The sequence below is a fragment of the Mus musculus genome, chromosome 3 (assembly GCF_000001635.26).
Source record: "Mus musculus strain C57BL/6J chromosome 3, GRCm38.p6 C57BL/6J".
Classification (NCBI taxonomy): domain Eukaryota; kingdom Metazoa; phylum Chordata; class Mammalia; order Rodentia; family Muridae; genus Mus; species Mus musculus.
Window position 1 is genome coordinate 56254104 of NC_000069.6, and position 16701 is coordinate 56270804.

The window sequence follows — 16701 nt, forward strand, 5'->3', positions numbered from 1 at the left end:
GGTTTGCCTCATGGCTTGGCTGACCTGATTCAGGATCATGGAACTTGTTGTAAGTGTAGAGACACGCCCTAGGAATAAATACAGTGTGGCAGAACACAGAAAACTATTCCACAGTTACTTGGTCTCTTTTAGGTTTGGATTGTTGTTGTTGTTGTGCTGGTTATTCTTCTTGTTCTTTTCTAGGACATGAGTACAGTAATAACCTTATGGTTGTGAATGTATCTGTTCTATGAAGCCAACCATCGGATAAATTTTTTCTCTCTAGTCACTTTTATAGGAAATAACCACTTTGAAAAAAGACATATACACAGGCAGGAGGAGTGGTGCATGACTTTAATCCCAGCACTCAGGGAAGCAGAAGCTGGCAGAACTCTATGAGTTTGAGGCCAGCCTGGTCTACATAGTGAGCTTCCTACCAGAAAATGCTACACAATGAGACTCTGTCTCAAAAATTATAAAAAAAAAAAAAAAAAAAAAAAAAAAACCTTAAAAAAAAGGTATTCACACAGAAGATAACTTAAAATCTCTAAGTAAAGTAAAGAAGCTCTTTACTTTGGAGGTGTTTTGGTTCTTTTCACCATTTATGCTAATATTGAACTCGAGTTGTAAGTAGCTAGTTACCCATGCAACAGAATGAAGTTTCAGCAGTATCTTTAACTTGCATGTGTAAGAGTGGTGCCCACTGTGACTGGGCAGGTGCATGTGTGTATCACTCTGTCTTATTGCCTGAGACAGTGTCTCACTATCGCAGCTGCTCACCATTCTTGCTAGGCTGTCTGGCCAGTGACCTTCAGGATCTGGCTGTCTGTGCCTCCCCGTGCTGGGCTACAGGCATGTACCACCAAGCCTAGACTGTTCAGGTGGGTGTTTGAGTTTTGAACTTAAGAGAGTTATGCTTTTACAGCAGCATTTATATCAATAATCCATCTTCTAAGCCTCCTCTCAGTTTTCTATAAACATTATCATATGCTCTATTGCCACACATTCATTCTGATTTTTTTAATTAAAATTTTTAGGTTCATATTATTATTATTATTTTATTTTATTTGTATTTCAGTGGTTTGCATGTATCTGCATGTGTGTGTCACATGCATTCCTGGCACCTACTGAGATCAGAAGTGGTTATTAGAGTCCCTGGAACTGGAGTTACAGATGTTTGTGGGTCAGCATGTGGTTGTTGGGAACTGAACCTGTGTCTTCTAGGAGAGCTGCCAATGCTGGTGGTCTTAACCTCTGAACTCTCCCTCTGGCCTTTTTGGTTGGTCTTTATAGTCCAAAGATTGTACTGCCTTTCTCTCTGAGACATAGAAGTAGAAACTTCTTTGCCTTTGTATTTAGTTTTTTAATCTTCAGTTTGCATTCTGCATTTTCTTGCCTCAGCCTTCCAAGTGCTGGGATTGTAGGCCTTTGTCACCATACCTGGCTTGAGACACAGTTTTAATATAATTAAAATTTTAAACATAACTAAAATCACCTAGCATATATATTCATTAAATTTTTTGTAGGTCAAGAGCAAGTTCCTTCATGCTTTGGGTAGTTTGGATTTAGATAACTAAAATATCAAAGTCTGCAATGTAGAAATAGAAGCTATGTCAAGAGAAGTAAGACAGTCTATAAGAAAGATGGTGATGTTGCCCTTTGTCTACATTTGTATCTGTCACATGTCTTGTGGCTGTTGTGTTTTGTGAAAAGATAGAGACCGGAGATATGTTTGGTGAAGGTGAGGCATGGTGTGGGGGCTGGGGGTGACTCTATGGGCGCAAGCTGAGGCATCGCTTTCCCCTGAAAGACCAGTCACAGACGTATAGTATAGAAATGAGTTTATTCAGGGCATGGGGAGGGGAGTGGAGAGAAAGAGAGAGAGAGAGAGAGAGAGAGCGAGCAAGCAGGTAGGTCCTGTTCAGTACCTAGATTTTAAACTGTGGTTAGTCTCAACACTTACTGGGGTACTTCTAGGACATTAGGACCCAGGCTGAATGAACAACAGAAGTCGCATACCCAGGGAGACCAAAGTAAGAAAGTCACTTAACCCTGGTCAGTATGAATTCATAGGGTAGCACATAGTGATCACAAGACTGAGGGGAAGCCTCCGAGAGGCTGTTGCTAGCTTCCCCCACTGAGCCCCCAGGGGTTCACACTGGACACCTTGGTTATCCTGCCCAATCCTGGTATTTGGGAGAAACGGCACCTAATTCTGCTTTAGAAGCACAGATCTCCCGGAACTGCTTGGGTGAGGGTTAACATCCTAATTATCACCAAGCCCCTTAGAAGAGATTTGCATGGAGTCATCTGGGAATCAGGCCCACAGGGAAGGTGACTGCCTGCTGACTTCTGCCTTTCATAGCTCTTCCTCAGTCCATGCTCATACATAATGCTCCGGAGGGAAGTAGCAGTATATTTTCATATTACAGATATGGAAAATCTGAACAAAACCGGAGAAATTGGCTTGTCAGGTCACAGAGCTAATTAAGGAGCAGCTACACGTGAGGTTTAATGACCCTTTTTCCCCAAAGCTGGTGGTTTCCAGTCTAAGGCTGCCTCACAAGCAGAAGGCATTATAAGAAATCATGCTTGCTTGCTGCTTCTCCTGGCCGATGCTTTCCGCACAGAAGTCTCAACTCTGAAAAACATCAAAATTAGCTTCCAGCGTGGGGATGACACAGCAGTTTACAAATAATTAAGAAAACCTGAAAATGTCATTCATCACTTTAAATTTTTTACTTCTCATCATAAGACCAATGCCTTCCAATGTAGAGCTCATTAGTTTCAGGCCCTTTGACTATTTATGCTGACCAAAAAAAAAAAAAATGCATTTTTCCTTTTAGCTCGTTCACAGAAATCTTCTTTTAAGTGCTTGGATATCTATAGGAGACAAAAGGTCACATTCATATTCATAACCAAATTTGAAGAGATTTAGAGCTAACCTGTGCAAGGAAAGACATTTCTAATGCTAATAATAATTTATTCTGGGAGAAGAAAGGAAAGCATGTACAGAATCTCTCTGAGATTCACTTGCAGTTGTCTTTTATTTCCTGAGCTTTGCAGCTTGCCCTAGACGGAATGTGACATCCTGGTTAAAACATCACTTGGACAATTTGAAGATTAAAAACAAAATGGAAAAAAAAAAAAACAGTATGTGCTCAGTGTGGAAGCAGCAGAGGGAATTGTTTCTTCTTCTACTATTTTAACTTTGTTTATTTGGCTGAAACCTTTGTAGAAAAAAGTCAGATTAATAAGAGAGAAGCATACGTAGTATTAAATATAAGTGATGGGCACAGGAAGTAGAAACTGGCCAGGTGATAGGAGGAGAAGAACTCTGAGAACCAGCAGTTTTGATGCTTGTCATTGGCTGGAAGCTGAATTCATTCTTGGCCCTTCTCCTAGTTTGCTTTTCATTGCTGTGATAAACAGCATCATCAAAAGTGACTTGTGGAGAAAAGCGTTTATTTGGCTTACATGTCTCCATCACAGATGGCCACTGAGCGAAGTCGGGGCAGTAACTCAAACAGAAACTGAGGCGGGAATCATGGAGGAACACTGCTTGCCTCCTCCCTCCCTCCCTCCCTCCTTCCCTCCTTCCTTCCCTGTCTTTTTGAGACAAAGTTTCTTTATGTACCCCTGGCTGTTCTGGAACTCACTTAGTAGACCAGGCTGGCCTTGAACTCAGAGATCCTCTTGCTTCTGCCTCCCAAGTGTTGGAATTAAAGGTATGCACCACCAATGCGCAGCTTCAGCCTGCTTTATAATATCTGGGACTACCTGCCTTGGGGTAGTACTACCCACAGTGGGCTGGGCCCTCCTACATTAGTCACCGAAAACATCCAACAGACTGCCTGTCTGGTGGCAATCTGATGGAAGCAATTCCTCAATTATGATTCCCCTTTCTCAGATGACTGTGTCTTGTGTCAAATTGACAACAACAACAACAACAACAACAACAACAACAACAACAACAACAACAAGAAGTCTAACCAGCACAATCCTGTCAGGATTCTGCAATTCTGTCCTTGCCAAAGGCCAGGACTGCCAGAGGGAGGTCTCATTTGTTATTACTTTTGCCCTAAGTGTGTATCTGTGACTGGAGACTCTATTTCAGTGTTTCTCAACCTTCCTGATGCTGAGACCCTTTAATGCAGTTCTTCATGATATGGTGACCCCAGACCATAAAATTACTCATTGCTACTTCATCACTGTGATTTTGGTACTGTCATCATTTGTAACGACCTCTGTGAAAGGGGTCATCACCCACAGAGTCAGAGCACCCATTGCTCTATCTGAAGATGAGATCAAAACTTAGAGGCATGCAGACATGATTGATAAACAAACCAGGTTTTTCTTCCCCATGCTTAATCCCAGTTTCTGCCTTAAGGCTTGTAAAAATTCTCCGGACTAAGGGCTTGGTGGTATTGCATTTCTGGTGACCTCTTCCTGCCTTCTCTTACTTAAATTCCCATTCACAATCCTAGAGTAAAATTTCCTTCTGAAATACATCCTTCTGTGTGATGAATTTTATTATTTGAATTCACCAGGCAAGAACCTGGAAGATACTGGCCCATAGTGGCTTTGGGTACTTTTGATTTTCCAGGGCCATAGGTCCCCAAATCTACCTGGGGCTCCACAGTCTCTGATAGTCTCAAGACAGTGTACTTTCCCAAATCCTAAGTTTTCTGTGATACAGGAAACACTGTAAGAGCAGAAGTCAAACCTGAGCAGAACGTTCCACAGGAGTAGGACAGGTCACAATGGTGCATGAGTGGAGCAATGTAAGAGGGGGCAGACCTGTTCAGGATTCTGTCTCTTAGCTTCAGAGCTTAGTTAGAGAACTCCTTTATTCTCTCAAGAGAGGTAGCGCTTCTCACTTGAATGTTTCATGGACCTGTATCAGAGGACCACCAAGAGTCCTGCCCAGATATGTGCTTTCTCAAATTCCTTTATCTTAAGTAAGTCGGTATGCCAAGGAACCATATTTCAGGTGGCTATGCCCTGAATCTCATCACAGAAGCACTGGAAAACATTTAAAAGCTTAAAGCAAAACGAAATCAGACTAATCCCACAATCTGAGATTATAGTGCGGTGATTTTGCATATGCATGTATTACTGTATGAACCTCCAGGGGTACCAGGGAAAGTGATCGTGTGCACTGCTTTCCCCCTTCATGTCTCAGGCAGTTTGTGAGCACAGCCTTTCTTCCTAGATCCAAACAGTGTTGCAGAAAACATTCCTAGCAGCACTCCACATCCTGACTCCTGACACTCTCCGAAGCTCTATGTGGAATATCCTGGTTTTTGTCTTGACATCATGCCCCCCCACTCCACCCCATCTACCCCCATTGGGTTTTTGGCATGTTGGTTTTCTCAACTCACTTTAAAAGTTTGAAATGTAAAACTATGTAATACTCACATACATATACAAATGTCAATTTACCTTGATGGTTGAGAATGTTGTTATTTACTTATTTATGACTAAGTTTCCTTAGATGAAGGTTTATGGATCAGGATTGAAAATATTTTTATAACTTCTAATTTATGCAACCATCTTACTTTCTGGGAAATTAGACCAATCTCATGAAAGGAAGATGAATCTAGATCTTAATGAAATTTTACCAATATAAAATAGCTGTTTGCTAATTTGCTAGGACAGAAACAGTATATAATTTAAATTTGCAATGATTTCTTTGACTAATGCGGTAAATTATCTGTTTATATTTTAGTTCATATTTATATCAGAATTAGAGTTTCATTAATGATTTGTATGAATTATTCACATAATGGCTAGAAAGATTTTGTAGATTATGACATTTCTCACTTTTAATTTAACTAATTTGGTTCTTCCTAACACAGGGAAGTTTTCAATATTTGTAAAGTCAAATATGTCTGTCTTTTACTTTGTAGTTTCTTTTATATTTTGTATTTAGAGAGTTTTGCCCATCCAGATACACACACACACACACACACACACACACACACACACATATATATATATCTTTTATTCCAACATTCTTCAACTATAAGAAGAATAAAAAATCATGAGAAAAATGTTAAAGTATATGTATGCCTAGTATAACTTCTAGCTGATCAGAGAAAGAAGAGAGGAGATATGTTCTAATGTTCAAACAGATAAAATAAAAACAGAATGAGGCTGTACACAGTGTGTAACATTTATAACACCTCACTGCCAGATGCTGTGTTAAGGGCATTATTTCTTAGACTCTCCACAACCATTTCTCTTAGGCCATTTTAAAGATGGAGAGATGAAGGCGTAGAAAGGTTAGTTATGTCGCTTTAAGTTAGATGCAGCTACACAGTGATGAAAAATACTTTGCTTTCAGACTGCCAGCCTCTTCACCCACCATGATGTCACTGTAGAACTATTTTCCTGGAGCCCTGAAGGTTCTTTTTTTCCAGTTAGATTTGTTTATTTTTATTTTATATGTATAAGTATTTTGCCTGTATACATCTATGTGTAACATGTGGGTACCTAGTGCCCTGTGAGGCCAGAAGAGGGCATCAGTTCCCTGGAACTGCAGTTACAGGTGATTTCATGCCATCATGTGGGTGCTGGGAACTGAATCTGTGTCCTCTGCAGGAACAAAAAGTGCTTTAATCATGGAGGCATCCTTATAGGTTCTTTGCTTTGTGAAAATCCTGTCCATTACAGAACCCTGGCTTTAGCTAACACATTTGTTGCAGTTAAATCTTGGGCTGAGATCTAGGATTGTATAAAAAGGAAAGAGATAGTGAAGGACCAAAATTCAACTCTCTCACCTTCGAGATTGTGAGTGTAATGTGAACAGCTATTTCATGGTCCTGCCGCCATGTCTGTCGGGTTGTGATGGACTGTGCTCCCCAATGTCAATCCAGATAAACCACTTCTCCCTTACATTGCATTTGTCTGGAATTCTGTAACAAAATGAGAGAAGTAAATAATAAAGTATTGATTAATAATAGCACAAAAGATTTGATACATATCTGCCAATCGATCGTCACATTGTCTTGTAGGAATGCATGCCACTTGGAACCTGTACCTTGAGAGGAAAGAGAAGAAAGAGCAGCAGATGTTAAGTAATGAGTAACTGTATATGCTGTTTCATTGGTAGCTGCTTGTAACTGACACTGCCAGGACCATTATGTGATTTGTGAAAATTCAGCACACAGATGATTCTGTTTACATCATACGTGTGAGCAGAATTGCGGGTATTCTTTAGATCCTTCCATGAAACTGGTTTTTGTTGTTGTTGTTTTGTTTTGTTTTTACCTAAGTCCTCATTGTTTGGTCAATGCTTGGCTAAGACAATCTGTGCATTGGGTCATCTTGTGTTGAGGTGCACTATGTGAAAGTTGGATCTGAATATTCAATTGTTGATTGCTCATCAGAGAGCTGAGTACTGGCCTGATTTTAGTATTATTTTCCTTATGGCTCATCACCTACCTTGCTGTTTTGTAAACACTCTTCCTTCCTTACCTGTTGATTGGCTTAATAAAAATCTGACAGCTGATAGCTAGGCAGGAAAGGGAAGGTAGGATGTCTGGGCTGAGAGAGGGTCTCTGGGAAAAGAATCAGAGGGAGAGGATTCACTCGTGGGAACTGGGAGCAGAAGGCTGTGAACATCAGCAAAGAAGTAGAGCTGGCCATGTGGCAAGACATAGGGCCAGAATTAGTTGGTTTAGAGTAGCTGTGAGGGACTCCAAGTTAAAGGCCTAAGCTGCTACAAACATTAATAAGTCTCAGAGTCATTATTTAAGCATTGTCGAGTCCATGAAAATCCAGCTTCATAGAATAGGCAATAAATGCCATACTGCACAGGAAAAATGTCAAATAATTTAGAGTTGTATTTTGAAGCCTTTGGAATCTGTGCTTGGGGCCAGACTCTCATTTGCAGACTCCACTTCCAGGATCCCCAAAATTCTTTTCACGGCATTTGGCTACAGGCTCAGGCCCACAGTCCACAGGAATGTGATGTGATACTGAGCATTTTGTGGTAGAAAATAAGTTGAGAACTATTTCTCTTAACTATTCAATTATGCTTCCCTTAAGAGGATATTATCAGATTATTGTGTACATGCCTGACAAATACAGCTTTTTAAAAAAATCAATATGTGGTATATAATATGCAACAACACAGAGTTATCTCAGTGAGTCCTTATTAAATAAAGTTTTAAAATTTAATATTTGAGATCTCCATTATACCCCATTACATAGTTGTGTGTAATGTTTTTGTAATGTTAATTCTTCCCTGTACTGCATTGAGCACACTTTCAAAAACCACAAGACTCCTGTGAGTCACAGGAAATGCAACATAGAAAACCTATTGTCCTAGATACCTCCAAACACCGCATTTCTTGGAAACAATTTTCACTCAGTAACTACTGCAGTGGAAGAATAGAGGCTGGTGACCTCATGGCTTGATCATTTTAATTTGGACAGAAAGTGATTTATAGTCACCTTTTCTGGTTCTAAGTAAATTTGTCTTTTCTTAGGTATATAGATGAATGATAAATGTTTAGCCATTTAAACTCATGCTAGTTCTTGGCTTAATATTTAACATGCTCTATATAAGATAGTTCTAAATAAGATCATGACCCAAGAGCTTATTCTATGTATAGAAGTTAGCTTAGAACATCACGCCTATAATAAATAAAATTATGTTATGGTTTTTGTTATTCAGTGAACAGATTTAGTAGTCTGCTTTTATTTCTAATGAATGTGTCTTTGACTTGAAACAAAGCATTCATTGTTTTTTTCCTCTGAAATTAGCTGGTCAGATTTCTTTAATTCTTAAAAATGTAAAGCATTGTTATAATGGATAACTATTAGGAAACATATAGTTGAATTTGATTATACAGAGTTAACACAGCCTAGTTTATACAGGATTAACACAGCCTAAATCCCCCATTTGAGATTTTCACATGGTCCTGTGAAGGAGCAATAGAAGATATTGGAAAATAAAATATTTTACAGTCTCCAGAAATAAGAGGAGTGGACAGGGGTTACATTTTCTTACCAGGTATTCCACAATGCTACCACAAGGAAGAGGTCTTTGCAGAAACACTGAATGCTCAAGTTACTCTGTCCAGGATACCAGGTGATTTCATAGAAATGTACATGCATAATAATTAGTATTTAAAGCATTACATGGGTTACACAACACATTGTCAAGGGCTGTGAGACATGGGGACCATTCACAATATTCTGTTGTCCATGCATGAGCATGCATATGAATCAGAAGATCAGCAGCTGAGATATTCTTTAATCTTCTATTTTTGGATATGAACTTACAATTTTCCTGGTCTCTATTTTTTCTACTTCATTTTGAAATTTTGATTTTAAATACTTAATTCTTTGAGAATTTTGTGCAGTATATTTTGATCATATTCACCTGTCCCAGTTCACTCCCACCTCCTTTCCCTATCCCTAAATTTATGCCCTTCTTTTTTCTTTTCGTTTCTTTTTTTAACTACGAGTCCAATTTGTGATGCCCAAATACCCTTGGGCATGGGATTATCTTCCAGAGTATGAATGACTAACAGGAATCGAAGCCTTAAGACAAGCAAACAAACCCAACTTTTCCTCTCCCCAAAGCTATCAATAGCTATTCAACCAGGAGTTGGACATTGCACTCATCCCTCTCTCCATGCCGGTATTATCTCCATTGAACTTGTATAGGTATGGTGCATGATATCTCAACTGCTCTGAGACAGTGATGTTGCAACTGCCCTGCTATATCTGGGAATCACTTTTTGTTCTAGTTATCACTGCCTCTAGTTCTAACAATCATTCTGACCTCTCTTCAAAAATGATCTCTGAAAGCTGGGAAAAAGGGTGTGATACAGATGTCCCATTAAGTGGTAAACAGAGTCTCCTATTCTCTGCTTATTGATCAGTTATGGGTCTCTGTATTAATCACTGTATTAGCTAGGGTTTTAGAGAGGAACAGAACAGATATATTGTCTTATATATAGATTCATACATGCATTACATACACACATATATGTAATATATGCATTTTACACATATATGTAGTTTGTGATTATATGTATTCTATATGTGTGTGTGTATATATATATATATATATATATATATATATATATATATATATATATATATTTGGCTGTCTACCAATTAAAGTTCTAAGAGTTCAGTAGTTGTTCAGTCCATGAGGCTAGATATCTCAGATAGTCTTTAAGATATGCAGAATCCTGAAGAAATAGCCTCTAATGAAAGAGTAAACTTGCCAGCGTGAGGGAAAGCAGGCAAAAAGCAAAAGCTTCCTCCTTCCATGCCCTTTATATAGGCTGTCATCAAAAGGAGGATTCCACCTCAGAAGATCTGGATTAAAGGCAGATTTTCTCAGTTCAAATGATTTTATTGATAAAAAATCCCTCACAAGCTGTATCTGGCCACTTTTTAGTTAATTCCAGATATAGTAGAGTTGACAACCAAGAATAAGCATCACAATCACCATCTACTGCAAGAGGAAACTTCATTAAAGGGGTTGAGATGTGTGCTAATTTGTGGGTATAGCAAAATATCTTTAGGAGCTGGTTTAGATTTATGTCTACTTAGCAGAATGGTAGTAATGGTTTATTCCCTCAGTCCTCTGACCTTTGACCTGATAATGGTTCAACACCATGTCTTTCATTCTTATGTTTTAGCTCCAAACTGATAGATTCAGTACTTAAAATTAATATGCTCGCTTATTCATTTACTCACCTGTAGCATCAAACTTGGGGTTAGTGGTATAAAAGAAAGTGGTCATAGTTGATGTTTCGCAAAAGCTCCAAGTCAGTAAACAAATGAATACAGGGTGTAGCAAATGCTATCTATGATGGTGAGCTATACAAATATTGGGAGTCATAAGCTAAAATACAATGAGCTTCAATTCTACTACTGTAAGGGTCCATGATTCCCCCCAAAGAATGATACCCTAGATTCAAATAGTATGCAACAGCAAAGAGCATTTACTCTGCAGAGATCTAGGATTCAGGGGAAGATAGAGGTATGTGCTTTGCAGGGTCAGTTTAAAGCCTATGTGGATAGAAGTGGGTGACTTCTACCTTTCTTCCCCTTGATTAGTTGGCTCTGTTTCCATAGGGTATGGGTGCCTTTGTGATTGGTTCAGGCTCTGTATAATCTGGGGACTTGGTTGATTAACTGTATTTGGCTCAGGCTAGGTGGTGGGGCAGCTCCTGACAGCTGCTGATTGGCTGCCTATGCGGGGTAGATTTTCCTGGAATTGACTTGTTTTGGACTTCTCCAATTCTGAGAAACAGTAATGTAGGCCTCGTCTCCCAAACTGCCAGTTTGCAGCCTGTCATGGAGTCACCTGGCTCTGGCTAACTCTGTCTTCTCACTACCTAGTACATTATTTATCCCTCTTGGCTAAGTTGTTTTTGTGTTTTTATGGGAACCATCCAACTACAGTGTCCGCAGAGTCCAGAAAAGGGATTCAGATTCCCTGTAATTCAAGTTGCAGCTGATTGTGAGACTCTGTATGGGCATTGGGAACCAAACCCAGGACTTCTGGAAGAGCAGCCAGTGCTCTTGATCACAGAGCCATCTCTCCAGCCCCTTGTTTACATGCTTTGTGTTGCTTATATCTCCATTAGCTATTGATGACAATATGGTCTATGAAAAGCTGAGGACAAAACTACTTCAGAGACAAATTGTTAAGGACTTGTCCCAAATATGGAATCCTTAATTTAACATTCAAGCTAAATTATCTGTCAATCTATGTTTCTCCATCAAATCGGAAGTGATGTGAGATACTTTTCAAATACATTGCTCTGATCAATATGTACTGTATACATTCCTGCTTCAAATTATTGAGAAATCCCAACTTAGATGGGGTATGCTGTATTATCTTAACACGATGTATTAGCTTATATAATAAGAGGTCCATGGGTAGTGCTGCATTAGAATGAAATTAGTTAACTAACAGCAGTGATCTGAGTTGTTTTCATCTTATGCCTGACATGTCTTCTAGAAGAGTATTCTTTTGTTTGTTTCTGTGTCTCTCTTTGTTTTAAGTCAGTGAATAAGGTTCGCTAGAGGATGCCATCTATGGCTCACTGATCAGAACTATACCTCAGATCCATCTGTAAATTGGTTACTAGCAAGGAATCATCGTGATTGGAATAGACTAGGCATGGCTGCCTCAACTTTAGTAATAATAGATTCTAGTTCTGTTACTTGCATATCTCTGAATAGTTTCTTGGGTTTTGTTTTTTATACTGTAATTCTTAGAGTTGACCATAATTTAATGGGATTGAAGGATTTATTCTTAGGGTACAAGGTTGTAAATTAGAATACTTGTTTTAAAATTTTTTTGTTAAACATTAAGAACTAACAAAACCTTTTGCCTGAGTTTCTTTTTATGTTGCTGAAATAAAATACTCCAAACCATACAACACAATGGAGCAAGACCTTATTTCCTCTATAGTTCATGGGCGTAGTCTAACATGTCACAGAAGTCAAGGTAAAAGAGCACTGGTTGCTCTTTCAGAGGACTAAGGTTTAGTTACCAGCACCACCCAAATGAGAGCTCACAACCATCTGTAACTCTAGTTCCAGAGGGCCCAATGCCCTCTTCTCTGGTTTGCATGGGCACCAGGCACAAACATGATACACAGATACACATGTAGGCAAAACACCATTCACATAAAATAAAATAAAAATAATAAAATAGAAGCGTCATCAGGTGACACTAAGGCCATATATCAATGTCTTCTCTACATTTTTAAAGAAGAATTTGATATTTAGAAAGTCAACTTAAATTTGAAGAAACACACACACACATACCATCACAAATACAAATACAAACAAAAACAAAAACAACCATTCCCATCATTTCACACTCAGGCTAAATTCTATTTTATGTACCGAGTGTTACTCTGTTCCTAGGGAACATTGAACCACAGCTTAGCATTACACTGTGAAAAATGAAATAGTCAATTATTGCCTACATGTCTTGATGTGTGGTTTAGGCTTTATGCTGTCTTAAATGTTTGTAATGAATTTGGTGACATATTTAATTTCTTTTCAAAATGATTTAGGTCTTTCCAAAGCTGTTTTACATTTTAGACAGTTTATCTGTTACTTTAAACATGTTTATGAATTCATTCTGAAACCAAGGAATTTCTCCAGTGGGTCCCCTCACTGCTTCTAAGGTCACAGCCTTGCCACTTTCCTCTTGCTACTGTCACATTAGTTGTTTATGAGTCCCAACTGAATAGTTCTAAAGAAAACCTACATGATTCCCTCATCATCCACTGTGTTAAGTGTAAATTATCTGTTATAACTGACTTGCAGTGATTTATCATTCTTACAAAATAGGGCACCATTGGGATGTGTTAATATTCATATGACTTCTGAAATTTCCTATAACATATGTTTGTATGACTATCCTGTAAACCAAGTAAAGCCATCTTGGGGAGTTCATCTGTGCACCCTTATACAAGGATTATAGCAGTTGGACCTATTGGCTATTTACACCCCATTGCTCACTACCACTCATTGTATGCAACTCTGCCTTAATTACCAGTGGCCTTGGGGGGGGGCAGGAATATAGAGCTTGGGGAACATGGTGGGAGTGTTTCCATTTATGCAGCTCTGAGAAGCCTTTATCTCTGCTGAGTAAAGGCTGTCTAAGCACAGCAAGTTTGCTGGGGGAATACCCACAACTCTGTAGATAACCCCTCACATGTACTCTGTAGGGAAGCACAATAAGCCCACTGGCTCCCCAGAAAGAACTCTGGTTAAATGGAGCATGAGGTTCCCATTGGAACCTACAAGAAATGGTAGACATTGATTATGCCTCTCCTTGGGAAGGACTTTTAGCAACACTATTACAGACGACTGTCTTTGTTTTGTTTGTTTGTTTTGTTTTGTTTTTTTTTTCCAAAAAAACTGTTCAGTGTGTCGCAGGTAAAGTTATAGTGATAAGGCAATGATAATGTTTGGGATGTTTTAGGTGTGGGTGGCTCTATTTGATGAATTATCTCATTTGATTTTATGCTCACATTAGCCATCAAATTATGCTGTATAGTACTATTATTCCCATTCTTATAAGCATATGGGTGTTTGAAAAATTTAAGTGAAATTTGCAACCTCAGACAACTGGTAAGTAGATGAACTTGGATTTGGATGGAGTTGGTCTCATTCAGTCTGTACAAGTCTGATGTCCTTACCAATGCTTTCCTGTTTCCTATACACACTTGCTCATCTGTGCTCTTTGAATGACACTGACATGGAAGAATGTTTCCTTCTGCTGACATTTTATGTTAGTATTCATTTCTAATACATGACAACCAAACAGATTCAGTCAAAAATAATTACTCCCGACCTACAACAATCTTCATTTGTAGTATTTCAATCAGTTGTCTTAAGGGGCTTCCCATTTCAATCCTGGGAGCCTAAATCTTTTAGTATCTTGTATAGTACATGCATACATTTTGTGGAAGTGTTACCTTTTCTAGATGATGTTGTGTTTTCATTTTTGTTTGTTTGGTTTAAACTTCCAGTTGTAAAATTCATCACTTAAATAACCTTTTTGGAGAATCCTACAGTTTATATATTTGCTATATTTCTGTAATCTTATATTCACAGTCCCTCTATTCCTGGCACTTTCATTCTTCATTTGGAATTGCTTTGGGCATTGTAGTGGCTATTCCTGGTTGTCAACTTGACAATATTTGGAATGAACTACAATCCGGAATTGGAAGGCTCACCAGTGACCCTTATCTGGAGGCTTGGAGATCCTTATCTGGATCTTGGTTTGGAGATCTTGAGCCATAGTGGCTATGGATTCCAGAAGATTGAATCTCCGAGTTTAAGGAACATACCTTTAATCTGGGCTGCGCCTTTCATCTGGGATTAAGGGTGTGGTGGAACACACCTTTAATCTGGGCTACACCTTCTGCTGGAGACAATATAAGGACATTGGAAGAAGGGAGTCTAGCTCTTGCTCTTGCTCCTTCGCCTGCTTGCTGCGTGAGACTGAGTAACTGCTAGATCCTTGGACTTCCATTCACAGCTGCGACTGAACAATTGTTGGAAATTGGGCTGCCGACTGTAAGTCATCAATAAATTCCTTTACTATCTAGAGACTATCCATAAGTTCTGTGACTCTAGAGAACCCTGACTAACACAGGCATTTAAAAACATTTTGTGTTGCAACAGAAACTACAACAATGCTAAGTCTTTCAGTCCTATGAATCAAGGTTTACAATTAGACTCGGATTTGGTGATCTGCCCTTTGTTTACTATATTTATATTTAAAAAGTATTCTTTAAAAAAAAGAACTGGTAATTTTTTCCCAGATGGCTAATATGACTAAGGATACCTTGGAAGCTCATCATGTTAACTTGGTCATAGAGAAACTCCAATAGCTGGCAGACACATTTCATTTTGAATTATCTTCCTTGCTACCCTACTACACAAGCATTTAGAAAGAACCAAGACTGTCCACATGTATAGTTTCATAATCTTGGCCAACCAAGACATGAAACAGAGAAAGGGGAGTGGTATATCAAAATTTCAAAAATCATGATGTGTTTGTCCAGGAAATGGGTCAGAGACGTTTTCAATGCATAATTGCAAAACACTTGACATATGTTTCATTAATTCTACAGATAATAAAAAACAAAAAACCAAAAAAATAGGAAACACCAATTGCTGACAAAATCCACACTTACCTTCAGCTTTTGCAGAATAGTTCTTAGTTTTTCAGTGCAGTTTCTCGTGCATGATCCTACTCAGTATTTTCATTAGTCTCTTGATCAGGTATTATCAGAGGTCACTTAAGTGTCCAGACAGAGATTAAATAACACAGTGGATACCATAGTGCTTGCCTATAATCTACAGTACCCTGGAAATTGAAATAGGAGGATGGAAAGTTTGAGGCTAGTGTAGGCTTCATGAAGATACCCTGTTAAAAGCAGTAAGAGGAAATTGTCTTTTTCCAGCCTTTCCAAATTCTAGTCATCTGTCAGAGTAGTGTGTGGTCTTAGCTGCTGAACCATCTCTATAAGCAGTCATTTCCGTGCTTTACTTTAGCACTGGATGATGCTTCTCTGTACTCCTGACTTAGTGAGCATCTCCGTCTTCTGTGTTTTTCTTTAGAGGCTTTGCTTGTTCAGAACCTCTCCCTACTCCCATCTGTGTACTTGTTAAATTTTGAATTTGGCCAGAGTCCTGTGGAATCAGTCTGACAGGACTGACCTATCACTCACTGACCAACAGTCACCTTTGACCTATGATCCATCTTCCACCATCCAACAACACGAGGAGCCTGATTTCCTCCTCATGTATTCTCAAATAATCTTTTACCCTATGTGTTCTAACTCCTGCTTCTGCTTCCTGTAAAGTCCACTTGCTCATTCTGGGGTCAGCCATGGTTCGTTCTCTATGTTCTAGAATCCCACCCCTAGACTGGTCCTGTCCTGATGATCCTGATTGAAGTCTGCCTTACCATGCCACAACACGGGATAATTTTTTTCTTATCGGCGAGCCAACATTTGCAATTGTCTGTGGTGTTATTTTTATCATTTTAAAAATGAAAGCATGAGTCACACATCCTGCATCTTCCTGTCTTGAAGACGACTCACCAGTACACACAGAGCCCAGCTGAACAGAGAGCTCTGGCCTCAGGGCAACTAAGATTCAGCAGAAATAAAAACACAAGGCCTTGAAAAACAAGTATGT

The 16701-nt window shown here is 38.9% G+C and overlaps 1 long non-coding RNA gene across 1 annotated transcript; it reads right to left on the reverse strand.

The window, feature by feature from the left end:
- Positions 1-1796: 1796 nt before the first annotated feature.
- Gm40053 lies at positions 1797-15835 on the reverse strand. The gene is made up of 3 exons (XR_867300.1): positions 15693-15835; positions 6765-6899; positions 1797-2620 (listed from the first exon to the last, which is right to left on the reverse strand). It is a non-coding gene; the product is annotated as a predicted gene, 40053 (long non-coding RNA).
- Between the last annotated feature and the right edge of the window lie 866 nt (positions 15836-16701).